The sequence below is a fragment of the Carcharhinus amblyrhynchos genome, chromosome 2 (genome assembly GCF_965287045.1).
Source record: "Carcharhinus amblyrhynchos chromosome 2, sCarAmb.v2.hapA, whole genome shotgun sequence".
Taxonomy (NCBI): domain Eukaryota; kingdom Metazoa; phylum Chordata; class Chondrichthyes; order Carcharhiniformes; family Carcharhinidae; genus Carcharhinus; species Carcharhinus amblyrhynchos.
The window spans coordinates 42,542,208-42,562,820 of NC_137325.1; the positions used below are offsets into that span (position 1 = coordinate 42,542,208).

Consider the following 20,613-nt stretch of genomic DNA (forward strand, 5'->3'; position numbering starts at 1 on the left):
CCAAACGTCCATATTAGGAACACAGGTTTGTAAAGCTTGTTGCAACTTAGCAATCCATCCTAATGAGACAAAATCCCACCATCCAATCAGAAAATTTGCAGAACGTGTTGTAAAATGTATGCTGAGCAAATAAAAGAAAGATTCAGAGCAGCAAAAGCTTAGTTAAAGAGGTAGGATTTAAGCCAGGTCTTGAAGGATAACAGAGAGATAAAGTGGAAGGGTGGTTTAAGAATCCTCTGACTCCAGCCCCTGCCAGGACTGTTTTTTTTACATATATGCACTTAATCTGCACCATAGCAGCCAGTGCACCCACAACTGGTCCTGTTCCCTTTCCATTCAGCAGCAGAGACTGGTGCTAAAAATTATAGAAATAGTATTGACATTTTCCAGTTCAGTCCTTGAATATTTCAATTTTCAGACTGCTTATTAACTTATCAATAATTATAGACTCCAGAAATTTACGTACAGCAGATTTTAGGCTGTATGATCTATAATTTCTTTGGTGGCTTCTCTTATCTTCCTTAAATCATGGAGTGACAGGTGCAACTCAGCATCTGAATCAAAGAACATTAGAAAATGGGCCATCTGCAAAATTCTCACCTACTTCCTTTAGTTCCCTGAGACAGAAACTATTTGGTCCTGGGGATTTGACACATATTTGTGCCATTATGTCTTCATTAAAGTTGTTTTGCTTACATTAATTTTGGTGAGTTCCCGTTCCTGACTTAATATTTTTGCTTAGTCTCACTGGTATCAGTGTTGTATTCAGTGGGTGGGGGGGGGAAGGGTTTGGTGGTTGGAGTGGATTGTAGCTGGGGGCTGAGTGAGCCATATAGCACTGGAAATGGATGAGGGTAGTCAGGTGAGTGGGGGCCATCAAATAGTAGTTGGGGGAATGGGAAGAGTCATACAGTGGGGAGGGTGGGAGGGGGGTAGGAGGGGGAAGAGAGTGGGGGGGGGGGGGGTTGGTGGTTGATACCATGGTTACCCTGGACTAAGAGGTGGTTTGAATCCTTTTAACTTTTCCTCTGCAAAGAGAGATAGAACCCGAAGTCTCCAATTTAAATCATAGTTTTAGCTGGCTCCAGGCATAGATCAATTGCGCATGAGAAGTTAAAAGTTCTGATCCATTACCAACCACTCAATGTACCAGGGCCTGCCATTTTGCTTGTTCTAAGACATGGCTTTGCAGAAAACTATCCCAGACACACACAAGAAAGTTATTACTAACGTGAGCTATTGTGCTTCTGCAATCTCCCATTAAAACCATGGTGTCACTCTTTAGAAAAGAAATTCCAGAGCTAAGGGTTTTGGCAGCTGAAGGCATGGCTACCAGTGCTGGAGTGATGAGAAACAATGATTCCTCAGAGGCCTGAATTGGATAAGGGCAGATAGCTTGAGGTTTGTAGAGCTGGAGGAGAATTACAGAAATAGGGAGGAAAGCAAGGTCACTGAGGGATTTAAAAAAGGAATGAGAATTTTGAGGCTTTGTTTAAATGGGAGAAAATAAAGATTCAACGGTTGAGATTTTCTGGTGCCGCTGGAAGTGAATGGAGTTTTGGCTGGAATGCCAAATTTTTCATTCTTTCTCACAATAGGTCCAGCCTAGGATACAACTGGAAAATCCTGCCCAAGGGTTCAAAGCTGGCTTTGAATCTTCCCGTAGTTTGTGACAGTACTGGAAAGAAGTTACCTGTGGCAGAGCAGAGCTTTCATTATATCTCCACTGAAGGATGGATACCGTACCAGGCGGCATTCACCTAAGCACACTCATGGAAAACTTTCTTTCAAACCTCTGCCAGTTTGTGGAAACAGTCCACCGAATGTGGTCAGTCCTTCCACTCATAGAAAGCAAAACAAAAGTGCAGCTGAGTTATCTCTTAATGACAGCATACTTATTATATTTACATGCTTGTGGACTCTCTCCAAGTTTCGCAGCCGTAACCCTCGAGAATTGCATCTGCAAATTCTGGTAAAGAGTGGATTTCATAATGGGACTTTGCATTTAGTGTGGAAAAAACAAAGAGCGTATGCTTTCACAGCAAAATTTCATCTTCAGACTAAAGTCTCCATATGATCCCACATTGGTAACATCTCTAATAATAATGACTCTTCTCATTATGATATTCAACCTTTGGCATGTACCAAAAACACCAATGAGAAACACATTAATTCCAGCATTGCTTATCATAAAATTAAGGCCCAAGAATAAAAGTTTGGGGGAAATTCTCCAACCCCCCCCCCCCCATGGCATGTTTTCCCATGGTAGAGGTGGCTTACCATCGGTCGCCGGTGGTCATCTAGTCCTGCCAAAGTTGATGGCAATTTATATTACTCACCCACGCTGGTGTCAGGGTTGATTTTGGAGAGACTGGAAGATATAGCCGGAGGAAGGATTGAAGAATTCTGCCCTTTGTCTCCAAAGAGGTATTAAACATTTTTGTAATAATCACATCACTTTTCTTTCTCCTCCTCCTCTCTTTCCTGACCAATGACTTATTTGAAACCTGTTATTTTTAATTTTTTCCAGCTATGACAGATACTCACTGACCTGAAAAGTTATCTATTTCCCTCTCCACAGATTACTGTATGAGGTGATGGACTTCGGTAGAAAGAGTTAAGAGAGACAGTACAAGCTAAATGGTAGATTTATAAGTGGGACAGGATGGAGAGACCTGAAGTTTTTTTCTGCAGAAAATCTTTAAAGCTTGCAGGACAGATTAACCAAAAAGTTAATAAACATATGTAATCCTGAGCATTATAGAGACACGTCTGCCTGAGGTTAGTACAATCCCACCCGTGGCCAATGGAGAATGCCATTCTCTGAGCCTTGCCCACCCCTGGAATCGGGGTGGGCGTGTCAGTAAAATTCCAGCCTATGTCTCTGTTTTCTATCCATTACCATTTTATGTCCATAATTCTAGTTCCCAATTCAATTTTCATCACACAGGAAACATCCACCCCATCCATGTGACTTTGATTTAAATTGAAAGCTTCCATCCAATGAGTCTGGGATTGATATGAACTTGATTCCCATCCATGACGGACTAATGTTCTTATACACTGCACCACCCAGTCTCCTATTTGTATATATTTTTAAATAAACATAGTAATTTCCACAATAAATACGACCACAAGTTATGTTTCGGACTGCTGTCAAATTGTTTTAACATCCACTTTCATGTCTGACAAACTCATTGATGAAGGAGCGTTCCTTTAAAGTTTTCAATGCAATTTGAAAGTTTTCATGGATAATATTTTCACGAAGTACATTTTTTCTGCCAGAAAAACATACTTTAATATTAATACAGAGTCTATTTTAAATTGAAAATGCAGCTTAACTTACTGGATGCTGTCTGTAAACACAGACCCGCTGTCTGAGATTTCTGGCGAAATGAAGTGTGAGTACATTCAAATTACACTGTCACATTGTAAGGCACTACAGCTTTCAAAATATAAAAGATCAATTTATTAACCAGGCCAAATATCATTCAACACTGTGGAATAAAGCTTTACTTTGGCACACATTACAAACAAATTAAGGCACTTGGCACTAATGGCGATAGATGTTTTTAAGTTATGTATCTACTGGGCTGTAGCTACATAACAAACTCTGGAGTAACTAAAATACATGTTAAGGATTGAAGTGAAATCTCTTTCAAACAAAAGTGCATTATCGTTAATCCACAATTGTATTTTCAATTGCAACTTTGATCAGGTGACTACCTAAACTCTAGCTTTAGTGAAACGATGGCTTGATAATCTATTAAACTGCGGGCAAACAAAACTTTCTGGCCATTGAAGTAAGTATGTTGCTAACAGCCTCATGCACATATAACTCAGAAGATTCTAGAGATCTATTTTGCACCATTGATCGTTGCCCATGTAAAGAAAGAAATCTGGATATTAATCCTAAATTTATCTTTTAACAGTTTTACTTACGTACTTCCTATAATGCAAACAGCTCATGGTTGATTTTCATGTCTAGCATAAATCAGAGGGTGGTGAGTGGGGCCACAGTGGATTCTTCGATAACAAAAGGTGATGGGATGCACTGTTCATTCAATTTTTGTGGCAGACCGATCTTAAATGGAGTTGACTACTGCCAATGTTAATTATGTTTCTTGTAGACAGTTCAAAGGTAGGGTGGGAAATCTGCTAAGGAGACAATTATTTAAAGGTGCCATTTTTACTAGTGCTGGAGGAGGCAGCATACATTCAAAAACCAGGCCTCAGACATTCTGATGATAGACATATTCAGAAAATAGCAGCAGAAAAGTCATACCCCCATCAATGAGTGTTGGGGCCTAGACAAATTTCTCAGCATGTAAAGGAGTGGCAGAACAATAAACACTACAAATAGCTAGGAGCTGCCTGAAGTGCAGAAAGAAATTTAATGATCTCACCGGGACTATCAAGATATGATTCACATTTCTTATGCTTACCTCAAGGCCCTGGAAACAATCCTGATGAAACGTCATCTACTAAACCATTAGGTGGAATAACCTGACCCCACAGGAGATGAGGAAGGAGATGGGAGGGCCTTAAAATTAGGTTGGCTGGCATCAGGATAGATGCCTTACCTTCACTGCTAGTAAGATGATCGACCTTCCCCACCTTCACTTGAGACCCTTAAGTGGCCAATTAATGGATCTCTTCTCAATTCTGCTGCAATTTTTGCAGCCCCAGGCAGGTTTGTGGGACTATTCAAACTGGGTGGGCTATATGTCAACTGGAAGAGTAGGTGGGGTTTCATATCTGTACTAATCTGTGCATGATCGAGGGCATGTGCGTGGCGCAGACGTATGGCCAATGGCAACCACCCAATTGCTCTTGCTGCTAATCTCCATGGATCTGTCTGCCACACCCACCTCACTAACAGTACTTCCCTTTTCTTTGATTGCTCCATAATCAGGTACTTTACAGGGTGTTGTCCTGGCAGCAGGCATGGTCTCTTCCTAGGTGCTACTGAGTGCAAGAGCTGCTGGCTTCTGATTAGCCAGCAGATCTAGGTGGGACATTGAAATAACTCCTCAGGGGCTGTGTCCTTTCACCAGATTCCCTTTATTCATGTAGATAAAAGCACAATACTGCGAATGCTGGAATCTGAAACAAAAAGTAGAAAATGCTGGAAAATCTCCACAGGCCTGACAGCATCTATGAGGAAAGAATAGAGCCAATGTTTTGAGTCTAGATGACCCTTCGTCATAGAATTCATAGATTCATTGAATCTCTACAGTACTGAAGGTCATCATTTGGCCCATCGAGTCTATACAAACCACAGTCCCACCCAGGCCCTATCCCTATAACCCCACATATTTACCCTGAAAATCCCTCTGACACCAGGGTCAATTTAGCATAGTCAATCAGCCTAACCTGCACAGCTTTGGACTGTGGGAGGAAATCGGAGCACTCAGAGGAAACCCACAAGGGAGAATGTGCAAACTCCACACAGTGACCGGAATTGAACCTGGGTCCCTGGCGCTGTGAGGCAGTTGTACTTACCACCGTGCCACCATGTTGCCCGTCAGAGCTAAGAGCAAACTCAATTTTACTTCAAAGAGTGTTTCAAGTACAAAGTCAGAATCCAAGTGTCAGTAGTCCTGACACTTAGTATATATATGGGTGAGATTCCCTGATTGGGCAGGCAACCAATCATTACTTTAACCAGGGGACTCTTTTTCCAGGAGCCAACCACATAGGCCTTGTTGAGGTCATTACAGACATCATATATCATGGTCCTCAGACACAAAGAAGGCCTAATGGTAGCCTCTTAAGTGCCTGATAAGCAGAAGATATTACAGGCCTTCCTCCCAAGAACCATTAGGGGTGTCGCATTGCTTTTTCAGGCAGCAAGAGACACCCGCCGAGAACAGAAGACTCTTCCCATTAACTCAGTTTTTCCCTGCAGATGCTGCCTGACCTGAGAAATATTTCCAACATTTATGTAATGAGAAATATAGAATATATTATATATATAGTATATAGAAATATTTCCCAACACTGGGGAGAAGTATGTGAATTTGAGGGCTGAGTGTAGGCCCTCTCAGGTAGTCTAGGGACTGGAGCTAAAGAAATTGGTAGCATCTTTCTTACTCTCTGTAAATAATAAGGTCTCACAACACCAGGTTAAAGTCCAACAGGTTTATTTAGAACCCGAGCTTTCAGAGCACTGTTTCTTTATCATCAGGTGCTGTGAGTGGAATCACCTGAAAACTCGTGATTCCAAATGAACCAAATAAAATCCACCTCTTTGACCGGACCTTTGGTCAATTGTCCTAATACTGCTCTGTCAAATTTTGCTGATATCCTCCTTGAAATGTTTTACAGTGTTAAAGATCACTATATAAAAACAATTTTAAGTTGTAAGTTACTATGACTTTTATAGGCCATAAAGCTACTTCTATATTGACAAATAAACTTGTTGGACTTTAACCTCATGTTGTGAGATTTCTTACAATGCCCACCCCAGTCCAATGTCGGCATCTCCACATCATGGCTACCATCTCTGTATATATTTATTCCTGTTAATATATAGTTCTTTAGTTTTTCCACTTGGTGTTCACCATTCTTTTCAAGATATTACACTGTCAACGAGGTCCAACAGAGCACTTTCCATTTGCCATGAAGAGAGGCTACACCAAAATTTTACAGAGTAGACTCATGCCCTGTTCACTACATCAGAAAGTGGAGACCAAACTTAGGTGACAAGATGATTTGAGCATTATCAAGCCTGTGTAATTCACGGAGTGGGCAGCTCCCATTGTGTGAATACTTCAGCTGGACAAGACCATACAAATATGTGGGGATCATAAATTAACAGTGAATCAGGTGGGAAAACTGGACAGGTATCTCATGCCTAAAATGGAGGGATCTGTACACCAAGCTAGCTGGAAATCTAACTTACAATAGACATGAGCTACACATATCAGCAGTTGGAACTGGATGAGACACCCAGAGAGTTTGTCACTATTAACACCGCATCAGTAGACCAGACTGCCATTTGGAGTATCGTTGGCTTGTGCAATCTTTCAACGTGCAATGGAAAACCTATCACAAGATTTACCCAAGGTAGTTATTTTCTTGGATGGAAGCCACAGAAGAGGAACATTTATTCAACCTAGAGGAGATTTTACAAAAGATTCCAGAAAACTGGAATGAGATTAGAGAGAGCGAAATACACATTTAAAGAAAACTTATTTGGCATTTAGAGTGGATGTACAAGAGTAGCATCTAATGGAAGATAAAGTTAGTGCCATTAATGAAACACTAGCCCCAAAGACCCTGTCAGAGTTAAAATCTTTTCTTGGAAAGGTAAATTATCAGGGAAGATTCATTCCAAACTTGTATAAGGCATTTCCTAGTAATACAGATTTCCTTCCGTTCCTCACTAAAATGTATGTTTCTCAGAACTTCTAGTACTTTATTTGTGGCTTCTCTGTGAAGACAGAAGCAAAGTATGAATTTAGTTCCTCAGCCATTCCTTTGTTTCCCATCATGAATTCTGCCAATTCAGACTGTATGGGACCTACATACATAGTTACTGATCTTTTTATGTTTACATACCTATAAAACTTTAACAGTCAGTTTTTATGTTCCCTGCTAGCTTACTTTCATACTCTATTTTCCCGTTCTTAATTAATTCCTTGGTTTGCATTTGCTGAATTTTAATCTGCTCCCAATCCTCAGGTCTACTGCTTTTTGTTGCCAATGTGTATGCTTCTTCTTTAAACTAATACTATCTCTAATTTCCCTTGTATGCCATAGTTCCCTTTCCACTCTTGCACAAAATAGGAATAAACAACTTCTGGAGTTCACCTACTGGTTCCCTAGATGCCTGTCATTGCTTTTCCACTGTCATTCCTTTCAATAATATTTCCTAAGTCCATCATGTCAATTCACATCTCATACCATCATAGCTACCTTTATTGAGATTCAGGACCCTGGTCTCAAAATCAACTATGTCACTATTCACCTTGATAAATAATTCTATATTATGGTCATTCACCCCCAAGGGTTCTCGCACAACTTGACTGCCAACTAATCCTTTCTCATAGCACAATGCCCATTCAAAGATGGCAGATTCCCTTGTTGGTTCCTCAATGTATTGATCCAGAAAAACATCCCTAATAAACTCCAGAAATTCCTCCTCCATTGTACTGTGACTAATTTGACTCACCCAATTCCCAAGTCCCCCATAATCACAGACATTCCTTTATCACAGGCATCTGTGACTTCCTATCTAATGCTATTCCCATCATTACTGCAACAGTTAGTGGTCTATGTGCCACCCCCGCTAATGTTTCTGCCCGTTCCAGATTCCACAGCTTCTGTGCTATTATATTTCTTTAATATTGCATTAATATCTTCTTTAATCAACAATGCAACTCAACCACCCTTTTCTTTCTGTCTGTTCTCTCTAAACACCGAGAAGTTTTCAATGTTTAGTTCCCATCCTTGATAATCTTGGAGCCATGTCACCGAAATCCCAATTATATCATACCTCTTTACATTTATCTGCACAGCTAATTCATCCATTTTCAAATGCTCTGAGCATTCAGGTACAAAGCCTTAAGGTTAGTTCTTCTGACATTTCTTGTCCTATTCATACTTTTTTTTTACTGTGTCCTTATCTGATTCTGGCCCTTGATTTCTCTGCCTGTCATTTTTCTCATTCTTCTTGCTGTCTTTTCTATTGTTCTTAATTCCATCTGTTCTGAATCCTTAGATAGGTTCCCATACCCTGTCATAATACTTTGACTAGCACATGGCACTGGTAGTAACCTAAGATAACTACCTTTGAGGGCCTACTTTTCAATGTGCTTCCTAGCTCCCTATAGTCTCCTTTTAGGACCTCATCCCTTTTTTGACCTCTGTCATTTATACTAATGTGTACCAGGACAATGAGTTGTTCACGCTCCCTCTTTAGAATGTCCTGCAGCTTCTCTGAGACATCCTTGACCCTAGTCTCCTTTCTATCCACAGAAACATCTATCCATTCCCCTCACAATTGAACCCCGTCTGACTATTGCATTTCTACTCCCTTTTGCTCCTCCCCTGTGCAGCAGGGCCAAATGTGGTGCAACATATTTGGTTGCTGCTGTTATCCACTGAGAGGCCATTCCCCTCAAAGGTATCCAAAACGGTGTATCTGTTTTGCAGGGGACTAGCCACACTGCCTGCCTAGCCCTCTTGCTCTGCCTAGTGGTCACCCATCCCTTCCTGCCTGTGGATCTGAACCTGTTGTGTACTCCCTCTGTATAAATGCTATCCATGATACTCTCCAACTCATGGGGTGCCTTCAGATGCTGCTCCAGCTCCGAAACTCAGGCTTCCAGGAGTTGCAACTGGAGACACTTCCTGTACACATGTTGCACACCACTGTAGCATGATAATTGCTAATACTCAGTTGAATCTGACTGGGCTATAAAATTAATGCTACTGCAAAAATTTCATAATAAGTTATTGTAAAAGCAATTTTTTGACAACAATTTCCAATGACATACAAGTTGGAAGAGTGTGATGAGAAAGAAAATGTTTCTGTGTAAAACAGAGGTTGGTGACAAGAGATGGAAAACAAAACAGAGCTGTATAAGTGACTGTGTTGTGTCGAAGCACGGAGCCCTGAATACTGTCACCGCAGGTGAATGAAACTTTTTCCCCAAGTTCACAAAAAGCACTCATGGATTGCAAAGATATATCTGTTAGGAAGATTTGCAACATTCAAAATATTGAAATGACACTGCAGTTCTCAACTGTTTTAATTTCCTTCGTCTTTACAAACTCCTTGTGACTACAGTTGCAACTTGCTGTACACCACAGGAATGCTTCGTGTTGTGCCAGTCAACTGATGGTCATGCTCAGCAAACAATTCTAGCAACCACATTCGATAAAGTACAGCCTCCTTCCATCACCCACCCATTCCTTTTTCCATTACCAAGTCTAGTCATTGGGTTTAAATTAGTGACTGTTTGCAGAGCTCCGATGCAATTAGGTTTCCATCTCAGGCTCCACAAAGCATTCTTTGGCTTTGGCTTTTTGCACTGCACAGCTTCTATGGAACAGATTTGCCAATAGAACTACTAACTGGTAATGATTGTGGTTTATCTACAGTGCATGTTTTTCTAAAAAAAAACTGTCTCTTTGTCTGCCGTCGTGAGTTAAGTTATATTAATTCAATCCTCATTGCTCTCTGGTTAGGCATAAGGAAGCAGTATACACATCTGGCAATGTCATTACAAATGATGTCACAGCATTTTTAAGTTTTTACCTAAATAAAATCAGGTTGCACACCTGTGTTGTGTACAGTAGTTTCAGAGCCACATTTGATCGCTTCAGCAATTGAGTTAATGCAAATTCAGGATACTAATGATTGGGTCACTTGTCATCAGACTTGTGTCTTGGAATCCATCCAGGTATTACATTCATCCCAGGGACAAATCACATATTCACTTTGCCTGTAGGATAAATGTAATACACGGAAGGAGATACTTCTATGCAATTTTCTAATAACATAATAATCCCAGTCTAAATTGATCTTTCTCTACACCCTAGCTATGAGTGTAACACTACATTCTGCATCCTCTCCTTTTCTTCTCCCCTATGTATTCTATGAACAGTATGCTTTGTCTGTTTGGTACACACAAAACAATACTTTTCACTGTATATCAATGCAAACGATAATAATAAATCAAATTTAAGCTACTAATCTGGTGAAACATTATGAAAATGAAAAAATGTTTAGTCTTGATAGAAATTTATAGGTTTCTATGAGACAAGCTCCCTGTTCTTTTAAACTCCAGCAAATATAATCCTAACTGACTCAATCTGTCCTCATATGTCATCATAGGAATCAGTCTGGTAAACCTTTGCTGCTGTCCCTCCATAGCAAGAACATCCTTCCTCAGATATGATGATTAAAATGGCACACAATATTCCAGGTGTGGTCTCATTAAGACCCTATACAATTGCAGCAAGATAGCCCTGCTGCTGTACTCATATCCTCATGCTATGAAGACCAACATACCATTTGCCTTCTTCACTGCCTGCATGCATGTACAAGGAAGCCCAGGTCTCAGTGCACATTCCATTCTCTCAATCTCTAGCTGTTTAAATAACAATTTGCTTTCCTGTTTTTGTTTCCAAAGTCTCTAGGCTCACATTTATCCACATCATATAACATGTATGTGCCCACTCACTCAACCTGATCACAGGGATCAGTGCTGGGGTCTCTGTTGTTTGTAGTATATATAAATGATCTGGAGGAAAAGGTGAGTAGTCTGATTAGTAAGTTTGTAGATGACACAAAGATTCATAGCGTTGCTGATAGTGCTCCAAGTGCTGAGAATTGTCAGAGGATACAACAGGACAATAAATAGATTGGAGACTTGAGCACAGAAATGGCAGATGGAGCTTAATCTGGACAAATGCAAAGTGATGCATTTTGAAGGATCAATTTAGGTATGAATTATGCTGTAAGTGGCAGAATCCTTAGGAACATTAACATACAGAGGGATCTGGGCATGTAGGTCCATAATCCTCTAAAAGTGGCAACCCAGGTGGCCAAGATGAATAAGAAGGCACATGGCATGCTTGCCTTCATCAGTTGGGACACTGAGTACAGGAGTTGGGAAATTATGTTGCTGCTATATAAATCCTGGATAGGCTGGAATTGGAGTATCGTGTGCAGTTCTGGTTGCCACATTACCCCTTCCAGTCATCACAACTTTGACCACTGCAGAGGATGATGTACCGGACATAAGTAGAATCTTAGCACGTTTGGCCATTGGGAATGGAGAGATGAGACTGGCAGCTGCATTGTAACAGAATTAGGTATCACACAGCCACTTGACACATAACATTCGCTTATGTTGACTTAATGTAAGCAGTCAATAAAAAAAAGACAAAGAACTCTTTCACCTTGTCAGTTCTAATTTATGTTTTTTATCTCGACAAGTCCTGCAAGGATCCCTCAGGAATTAATGCCAAATTCATACAAATATATGAATTAAGAGCAAGCGTAGGCCATTCAGCCCCTTTGAACCTCCTCTGCCATTCAATAAGATCATGGCTGATCTAATTTTAAACAGCAACTTCACATTTCTGCCTACTCCTGATGAATAGTCACCCCTTGTTTATAAAGAATTTATCTACTTAATTTATCTATTTCTGTCTTAAAGTCATCCAAAGAGTCTGTCTCAACCACTTTTTGAGGAAAAGAATTTCAAAAACTCATAGCCCTTAGAGAAATTTATTTCGTCACATCTGTGTCTGATGTGGACAACCCATTATTTTTAAACAGTGACCCCTAGTTCTAGATTCATCCTTTCCACATCCACCCTAACAAATCCCCTCAGGAGCTTGTATGTTTCAACCAAGTCACCTCTTACTCTTCTAAACTCCAGTGAACACAAGCCTACATGTCCTACATTTCTTCATAAGACAGCCCGTTCATTCCTGGATTAGTCTAGTAAAGCCTTTCTGAACTGCTCCCAATGAATTTACAGTACACTTGCAGATGACACTAAGATGGCTGGATTGGCAGACAGTGAGGAGCAGTGTCAGGCAATACAACAGGATATAGATAGGCTGGTATATTGGGCAGATAAATGGCAAATGGAATTTAATCCTGATAAATGTGAGGTGATGCATTTTGGCAGAAATAATGTAGGGGGGGAGTTACATGATAAAGGGTAGACCTATAAAGAGTATAGAAACGCAGAGGGACCTGGGGGTGCAAGTGCACAAGTCTTTGAGGGTGGCAGTACATGTGGAGAAGGTTGTGAAGAAAGCTTACGGTATGTTAGCCTTTATAGGAAGGGGTATAGAGTATAAGAGGTATAGAGTATGGAAGGACTGGGTTATGAGGAAAGATTGGGCAAATTGGGGCTGTTTTCCCTTGAAAGACGGCGACTGAGGGGAGATCTAATAGAGGTATATAAGATTATGAAGGGTATAGATAGAGTAAACTGTGGTAAGCTTTTTCCTAGATTGGAAACGCACATTACAAGGGGCCACGGGCTTAGGGTGAGAGGGGCGAGGTATAATTCAGATGTTAGAGGGAGGTTTTTCACACAGAGGGTAGTGGGGGTATGGAACGCTCTGCCAAGCAAGGTGGTGGAGGCAGGCACGCTGGAGTTGTTTAAGAGTTACTTAGATAGGCACATGAGCGGGATGGAGATGGACGGATATAGGAGACTTTTTAAAATAAGGTTCAGGAGCCCTGGGACGTCCCTGGGAATCAACTGATTCCTATGGACCTTCCAACATATTTTCTGGCTCACTCGTTTCACTTGGGGATTCCCTTGAATGTTTGTATAAGGATGTGGATGGTATTGATGTTTTTCTCTTTTAATCCACAGGTGCTTCGGTCCGCCTTGTTGCCCAACAAGGGGCATACACGCGATGGGTCGTACGAGGGCTGCTCTTGGTTGTTTTGAGAATAGCCTAGTACTTCACGTCGTTAGTGTATGCTTAAACTGGACCAGACGCTGGGCAACACAACAGCTCAGTGACTATCACTGTTTGCTGTGCAGATACATGGATTTGGGCCAGTGTCTGCGGGAGTTTGCGCATTCTCCTCGTGCTTGCGTGGGTTTTCTCCGGGTGCTCCGGTTTCCTCCCACACCCCAAAGATGTGCTGTTAGGCTGATTGGTGTAACAAATTGTCCCTAAATTAGTCTTCCCTCAATGTGGAGTGCCATAAGTATAGACAAGGGTCATGGGTGGAGGGGGGACTCATAAATGTTAACATGGTGGCACAGGCTCATTGGGCCGAAGGGCCTGTTTCCCGGGCTGTTTTGTTCTTTGTTCTTTGTCCACAGTAGTCCTGATGCGGTCTCACTAATGCCCTGTTATCACTGAAAGCATGACCCGATCTCCCCACCCCCAACACACCTCCCCCCTCCCCCGCCCCCCCACTTGTATTCAATTCTCCTCGCAATTAAAAATAACATTCTATTAGCTTTGTTAATTACTGCTGCACCTGGATACTAACTTTTTGCAATTCATGGATTCTGTAATCTCTTACCACTTCAATAATAAGCTTATTCGTTCTGGCAAAATGGACTATTTCACATTTTCCCACATTATACTCCATTTGCCAGATATTTACCCACTTGCCTAACCTATCTAGATCATTTTGTAGCCTCCTTATGCTATCTTCACAACTTATTTTTCTACCAATCTTTATGTCATCAGCAAATTTAGTAACCATACCTTCAGTCCCTTCATCCAAGTCATTTATAGAAATTGTAAAGAGTGAGGCCCCAGCACTGATGGCACCCTATGCCACACCACTCACCACATCCTGTCAATCTGAAAATGATCCATTTATGTTAGCTAGCCAATCTTCTATCCATGACAGTGTGTTACCTCTTACCTCGTGAGCTTTTACTTTTTACAACAACCTTTAACCTAACATATTATCAAATGTCTTCTGGAAAGCTAAGTGCATCCACTGGTTCCCCTTTGTCCACAGCATCTATTAACTTCTTCAAAGAATTCCAATAAATTAAACACAATTTCTCTTGCACAAAACCATGTTGACTCTGCCTGACATATATGTACTCTGTTATGAGTCTTTGGCAATAACATCTAACATTTTCCCTATGACAGGTGTTAGACAAACTGGCCTATAGTTTCCTATTTTCTGTCTTCCTGCATTTTTGAATAAAGGAGTTACATTTCCAATTTTTCAATCTAATGAACCTTCCCCAAATCTAGTAAATGAGGTGAAGGCTGAAGCCACTGAGTGGATATTGTTTCCCCCTCAAACAATAACTTTTAAATTGCTCAGTAGCCACCTGTACAGCACCTGGTGCTGCATCTTCTGCCATGTCTGCACCTGTACCATTATCCTCAGAACTTAGTATATGGTGCTGAACTTAATGATGGGCATTGTATTGATGGTGGCAATAACTTACCCTGAAACAGTCCCTCTACTGGACATACAATATGAAGTTATTGGAAACTATTATTCCTCAGACAACGTAACAGAGAATGCTTGTGTTGGCTTTACCATCTCATTTTGATGTTTACCAGTGCCATGATGGTGTAAGGTATTGTCACTCATTATGAAGGATGGCTGATTCCATTCTTCTCTACCTGCAGTTTAATTTTGCCCTTTATGGCCTCGTTGCTATCATTTCTCTTAGCAATTAGCATAGAATCGAGGACTATCTGAACCGTCCTCCTGACTTCCGTTACATGGATGACCTCCTTGCTTTGGACTTCAGCTGTCTTCTACTAATGGTGAAAGAAAGTAGAATTATTATTATAACTGTTAAGGCATATTTCATCAACTGTGTTTGGAACTGCTTCAAGTACATCAACAATAGGAACACACCTGAGATAGCCATGTATCAGAATTTGAAACACCTATATATTATGTGCTACCAACTTACAAAATGGCTGTGAAGGTGCCAGTGAGGGATCCAGCACCTCCTTACATGCCTGCTTGAACTCAACATAAATCTGTAACAAATTAGCTTTTTTCTTAAATTTTGATTACCTTGTATTTAAGCTTTGAGACTTTGTAAGAAGTATTCTATATTTGTGTAAACTTTTAAGTATCTAGAAAATTATATTTTATATGTAAACTTGATTGAAACTGAAAAATTTCTCTTAAAAAAAACCCATTTCATTAGCCACTTCTTTTAAGGATGTATTCCACCAGAGTCGAGGGACTTATCAAACCACAGTTCCAGCAATCTGAGTTGCTGGCAATATTTTGTGAAGCACGGCCTAAGTTTTACATCTGTTGGGTAAAGAACATAGTTTTGCTTACTCACAGGATAGTTTTCTTCACTTCTCATAGAAAAAAGAAATGCAGAACTGTGGTAGCATGGCTTCTTTAATGGGGTAATCCTTGAGAGACATGTTTTCAGGCTAGGCCCTACGAAATGGCAGTGCAGGAAGCCAAGCCAACTGGGTGCAAGGGTGCGCATCTTGAGTCAGGAAGGATCCTCAGTTGGAGCCATGGAGGAGTGAAGAATAATCATGGAGCTAGTTCTGTCAGACCCTTGTTTATAGATATCTATTTATCCTCATCAATAAACCCTTCAGTATCTTTAAGCTGCAATGAGTCACCTTCAAAGTTATAACAAAAACCTATGGAAATGGACACGCTTTTAAATGGGCCAAGATACTCAAAGACTGGACAGGGAATAATCTAGCCCACAGATTCAATGGATCTCACGCTGTGGATAAGTGGAACTTCTGAAATCCACTCAGTCAGAGATGGAGATAAAAGCAAAATACTGCAGATGTTGAAATCTGAAACAAAAACAGAAAATGCTGGAAAATCTTAGCAGATCTGACAGCATCTGTGGAGAGAGAATAGAGCCAACAGCCGTGGGCGAGCGGAATTAACCAGATAGCAGAATTAATAAATCTTTGACACGGGTGTTAACTTTATTTAATTAATGGTTGAACCATGAGATCACTGTGTATGCTAATTATCATGACTGTAACTTCGCCACAACTAAATTATATTCCTCTCCTTTGTCTTCCAGAGCCTTCAAAGTTACCCCACCCACCCTCATCAAAAAATCCATCCACAGTGGTATGACAGTGCGAATCACAACTGGTCTCCAAAGGTATGCGCCTAAGGAGCAGACGTCCCAGGGATTCAAGTGATTGGCTGCGGTGGAGGCTTGTGGTGAGGGGTGTCGAAGAGTTCTGAGGTCCTGGGGAGGGGGGGGTCGTTCAGATTGAGGTGTCCAACATGGGGAAAAACACCCCATCCATACCCACTCCTGCCAGCCTAGAAATTGAAGCTGGCTGGGTAACAATGGCCCTAACTGGCCGTTAAGGTACCAGTTAAGGGCCTTAATAGATGAATGAGCATGGGGTCCACCTGGGACCTTATTGTTAAATTGCGCCTGGGTTTGACTGGACTCCAGGAATGAATTCTGTCTATTCAATTTTACCCTCTATCCGCTGCCCAACATTCCCCCCATCACACCACCTGGTGGGGAGGGGCATAAATTTCTGCCCTAAGAAAAAGGTTGTATTCAGACAAACACATTCTGACAGACATTTAGCAAAGGGAACAGAAGCAAGCGCGATAATAAGCAAGCTTTTATTTAGATGATCAATAAGAAGTTTAATCTGAACTGAAGCTCATGTTGGATGAGCCGCTGATGTCGTCTATATGGATTTCAGTAAGGCGTTTGACAAAGTCCCTCATGGTAGGTTGGTAGAAAAGATTAAGGCTCATGGGATACGTGGCCAGGTATCTAGATGGGTTGAGAATGGGCTTGCAAAGAGGAGACAGAGAGTAGTAGTGGAGGGGTCCTTTTCTAGCTGGAGGTCTGTCACTAGTGGTGTGCTGCAGGGCTCAGTACTGGGACCTCTTCTCTTTGTAATGTATATAAATGACTTGGAAGAGGGAGTAAGTGGTGTGATCAGCACATTTGCTGATGACACCAAGATGGCTGGATTGGCAGGCAGTGTCTGGCAATACAACAGGATATTGATAGGCTGGTATATTGGGCAGATACATGGCAAATGGAGTTTAAGCTGGATAAATGTGAGGTGATGCATTTTGGCCGGAATAATGTAGGGGGGAGTTATACGATTAAGGGTAAGCCCATAAGGAGTATAGAATCGCAGCGAGACCTGGGGGTGCAAGTGCACAAGACTTTGAAGGTGGCAGTACAAGTGGAGAAGGTTGTGAAGAAAGCGTATGGTATGTTAGCCTTTATAGGAAGGGGTATAGAATATAAGAGCTGGAGTCTAATGTTGCAGTTGTACAGAACGTTGGTTAGGCCGCATTTAGAGTACTGCGTCCAGTTCTGGTCGCCTTACTACCGGAAGGACGTGGAGACTCTGGAGAGAGTGCAGAGGAGGTTTACCAGGATGTTGCCTGGTATGGAAGGACTGGGTTATGAGGAAAGATTGAAGAAATTGGGGCTGTTTTCCCTTGAAAGACGGCGACTGAGGGGGGATCTAATAGAGGTATATAAGATTATGAAGGGTATAGATAGAGTAAACAGAGGTAAGCTATTTCCTATGGTAGAGATGCATAGTACAAGGGGCCATGGGCTTAAGGTGAGGGGCGAGAGGTATAACACAGATATTAGAGGGAGGTTTTTCACACAGAGGGTAATGAGGGTATGGAATGCTCTGCCAAGTAAGGTGGTGGAGGCAAACACGCTAGAGATGTTTAAGAGTAACTCAGACAGGCACATGAGTGGGTTGGAGATGGGTGGACACAGGAGATTGTTTTAAACAAGGTTCATTAGCATTGGGGCGTCCCTGGTAAGGTAAATGGATATGGTACAATAATAATGTTTTTTCTCTTTTCATTCACAGGTTTTAAGTCGGTCCGCCTTGTTGCCCAACGAGGGGCATACACGCGATGGGTCGTACTCGGGCTTCTCTTGGTTGTCCGAGATTGGCCCAGTGCTTCATGTTGTTAGTGTGTGCTTAAACTGGACCAGATGCTGGGCAAGACGACAGCTCAGTGACTATCACTGTTTGCTGTGCAGACACATGGATTTGGGCCAGTGTCTGTGGGAGTTTGCACATTCTCCCCGTGCTTGCGTGGGTTTGCGCCGGGTGCTCCGGTTTCCTCCCACACTCAAAGATGTGCTATTAGGCCGATTGGCAGTAATAATTTGTCCCCAAATTAGTTTCCCTCAATGTGGATGGCCGTAAAACAATAGATAAGGGTCATGGGTAGAGTGGGGGACCGGTGGTGTTAAAATGGCGGCGCGGGCTCGTTGGGCCGAAGGGCCTGTTTCCCGGGCTGTTTTGTTCTTTGTTCTGTTTCCGTTATTAGTTTTCTCAAGTAAAATTTGAAGCCAAGTTAAGAACAATTTAAAAATACCTCATTAATATCCTCTAATTGTGTTAACTATTACAGCCTGCTCCCAATTAGGAAATCCATGAGTAGGATTCCTGCTGGTATCCAAACGTACCTGTTTAAACTAGAAGTAGATGCATTGCAGCCAGATTGCACACTCACTCAAAAAAAAACGATATTTGACTCACCACCTGCTGCCATCCAACCCCTCCCCCCTATTTCTTCAGAATTAGGATTCCCCCCCGAGCACAGAAAATCATTTCCACATGATTCAAGCAGCACTTTCCATCAAAACAACATTACTCAAAAAAAGGAAAACTAAAAGGAATTAAAATGCTTCAATTCTAAATGATTGTTTATAAAAACTCAGATGATATCACAATTTAAGCCTAATATTTATACTAAAATCAGTTCATGAACAAAAAAAACTGGAAATCATTCTTTTTCTACAGTTTAAATTCAAAGTTAGTAATGCTGTTTTTAAATTCTATGATAGATGAAGTTGCAGAAGTGCAGTGAACACAGTAGTTCCAATAGTTCTGCATTTCATGAGAGAATGTTGGAAGATACTGAGCTAAACATAAGTTTTTAGAAGCTTTCATGGTATAAAAATGTGAGATCCACTATATGAGAAGTAAATTTCCTTTAACAGCATTCCCTCTAAACCTCTGACCATTGATCTTCTCCAACCTCGAGTGCATTTCACCCAAAATGCTGACACAGGCAGGAAATCTCGAGTGTTTTGTATTAAAAATGCATTTTAACATTTTTGGCATTAGCAGTGCCTGTCAGATTTATGCATCGCAGGAAACACCTCGGTGGGCCTAACAAGAGTGCCTCAATCTCAGCGTTCAGACATAGGCCCTCTTCGTCCTCACAATGGAAAAAGGAAACATCCACCTCACCCCCTCCTCATGAGGGGAGCACCCCCAAACCCTCACCACAGAGGGGGACCCTCCCTGCCCCCCACACTATGCAGGCATGAGGCTGACCCAGCCCTCCTACCTCATGAAGACTCTGATACGAGGTCCCCCACAGGCTGTGCACTTCTCAAACATCACCAGCTACTATCCTGTCCCCCTACCGTGTTGACAGAAAACAGGATGTAAAAGCACTTAGCTGCTTTGGGGTTACCTGCAGATGTCAATCAGAACAAGGACGTTTATAAAAATTGTGGCATAGTGGCACAATGGTTACCACCTCAGCCTCACAGTGCCAAAGATTCAGGTTCAATTCCAGCCTTGGGTGACTGTCTGCATGAAGTTTGCACATTCTCCCCATGTCAGCATGGGTTTCCTCCAGGTGCCGCCTGTTTCCTCTCAAGTCCAAAGATGTGCATGTTAGATTGATTGGCCATGCTAAATTGTCTCTTAGTGTCCCAGGATGTGTGGGTGGCAGGATTAGCAGATGAAAATATGGGTTTACAGGGATGAGGCCTAGATGGAATGTTCTGTTGGGGAATTGGTGCCAAATGGCCTCCTTCCGCCCTGCTGAGATTCTATGATTGTGGTTAGGAACAATGGGGGCGGGGGTACTTCAGATGCACTCAACCATGAAAGAAAAGGTCAATAAACAAACCTCAAGCATGCTGTGAAAAAGCAATGAGGTTATCAATAAAAAGAGCAGGTTTTGGGCCTTGTAATTCAATAAGAACAAAGGTCTTCAAGGTTGGCAATGGATTTGATCTCTCTAGGAAAACTCAGAGACTTGGACTCAGAGACCCCCACCCCGCCTCCCCCCATCCCCCATGGAAGTGATTTCTTCTGTGAGTCAGAGCATTTCAAAGTGGTCTTCTGACACTG

General features: G+C 41.7%; 1 protein-coding gene and 1 pseudogene across 1 annotated transcript in view; one reads left to right on the forward strand and one right to left on the reverse strand.

The window, feature by feature from the left end:
* Window positions 1–15,461, forward strand: part of LOC145351737 (lysosomal-associated transmembrane protein 4A pseudogene) — a 79,983-nt pseudogene extending 64,522 nt beyond the window's left edge.
* The window catches only part of fbxl7 (F-box and leucine-rich repeat protein 7), a 327,425-nt gene that overhangs the window by 105,537 nt on the left and 201,275 nt on the right, over window positions 1–20,613 (reverse strand). The window lies entirely within an intron of this gene.